The 1,941-nt window shown below is 38.6% G+C and overlaps 1 pseudogene; it reads left to right on the top strand.

Annotated features, from left to right (window-relative positions):
- The first annotated feature begins 608 nt into the window (after positions 1–608).
- Positions 609–1,590, top strand: LOC109371975 (nucleosome assembly protein 1-like 1 pseudogene; annotated as a pseudogene).
- The last annotated feature ends 351 nt before the right edge of the window (positions 1,591–1,941 follow it).

Genomic DNA, 1,941 nt, shown 5'->3' on the forward strand with positions numbered 1-1,941 from the left:
TTCAAGTTTGATAACGACTGGCTTAGACAATTCAAAGCTAGTTAGGTAGAACCTTACTCTGTAAAAGCTAAAAATTCTCTTTTATCAACTCCAGGTTTTACTAACAGGGTAGGCAAATAACCTCCTCTGTTTCGGGTCTGTTTTTAGAGGTCAGGATGAGTAGTAATTCTTTTGACTATCTGTCACATTTGGTTTTATCACATAGAAGATGTTTAAAACCTTGAAAAGCAACATCATAAAACGGATCCAACATTCAGACTTTAAGTCATTATATACCAGTGAATTTATCCTGAGAAAGAAAAAGTTACGTATATTCTAGTTACAGCCTACATACATCTGTATTGAGTGATATGTGTTTTAAAAATCACTGCGCTATGGAAAGTCACACAATAAAAACCACAAGCCTTATGAAGTTGGGGCACATCAATGTCATTGAGGCATTTAAAAAAGAGAGAGAGAGAGAGAGAGAGGAACCGCTTTTTTAGCGCTATCTGCTCGCGGTGTGGCTTCCTGCTCCTCCCACCCTTCCCTGAGTCACTGCCTGTGCAGCTCCGGCTGCCTGGCTCCTGGTCCCGGTGCTAGCGACCCATATTTTGCATTCTTACAACATGACAGACGTTGACAACTTGCCTAAAGTGGTTAAAAGATGAGTGAATGCTTTCAAAAACCTTAAAGTAAAATGTGCACAGACAGAAACCAAGTTATGTGAGGAAGTTCATGATCTTGAAAGAAAGTATGCTGTTCTCTATCAGCCTTTATCTGAGAAGCGATTTGAGATTATTAATGCAATTTATGAACCTACGGAAGAATGTCAATGGAAACCAGATGAGAAAGATGAAATTTCAGAGCTGCTGAAATAGAAGGCCAAGACTGAAGATGAGAAAAAGAGGAAAGAAAGGAAGACCCCGGGGGGAACTTCTGAATTTTGGTTGACTGTTTATAAGAATGTTGACTTGCTCAGTGATATGGTTCAGGAATATGACGAACCTGTTCCGAAACACTTGAAAGATATTCAAGTGAATTTCTCAGATACTGGCCAGCCTGAGAGTTTTGTCTTAGAAGTTCACTTTGAACCCAATGAATATTTCACAAATGAAGTGTTGACAAAGACTTACAGGATGAGGTCAGAACCAGATGATTTTGATCTCTTTTCTTTTGGTGGACTAGAAATTATGGGTTGTACAGGGTGCCAGATAGATTGGGAAAAAGGGAAGAATGTCACTCTGAAAACCATTGAAAAGAAACAGAAACACAAGGGACGTGGGACAGTTCATACTGTGACTGAAGCAGTTTCCAATGACTAGTTTTTTTGAGCCTCTTGAAGTTCCTCAGAGTGGAGATCTGAGTGGTGATGCGGAAGCCGTCCTTGCTACAGACTTTGAAACTGGTACAATTCCAAGATCAATGTTATACTTTATTGGAGAAGCTATTGAAGATGGTGATGATGATAATGAGGATGATGAAGAAGAAGATGGAGAAGGCAGAGAAGCAGATGAAGAAGGGGAAGAAGAAGATAAGGGAAATAATCCAGACTATGACTCAAAGAAAGATCAAACCCCAGCAGAGTGCAAGCAGCAGGGAAGCTGTTGACCAACCTCCTGCTTGCCTGGAAAGGATGAATTGTCATCATTTGACAAGCCTATTTCAAGTTTCTTGTTATTTGTTTGGTTGTTTTTGTTTTTGCAGCCTAAAATGAAAATGCTAACTATAATTTTAGTTCTCACCAAAAGAAAGAGATAGGAATCTAATAAAAACAGCAACCCAGTTTTCTCCATCTTAAATGGTTATTAAATATACAAATACTACAAGTATTATTGAATTTCATCTTGAAAGGAACTTAAAGTTCCCTTGTGAAAGTGAGCATAAGAAGGACTAAAGCTTGTGAGTTATTGTGAAATGGTAGAGAATTATCTGAGACATGACAGAAAGTTGTAACACTAG

This window comes from Hipposideros armiger, unplaced genomic scaffold (genome assembly GCF_001890085.2).
Source record: "Hipposideros armiger isolate ML-2016 unplaced genomic scaffold, ASM189008v1 scaffold_606, whole genome shotgun sequence".
In the NCBI taxonomy this organism is placed as follows: Eukaryota; Metazoa; Chordata; class Mammalia; order Chiroptera; family Hipposideridae; genus Hipposideros; species Hipposideros armiger.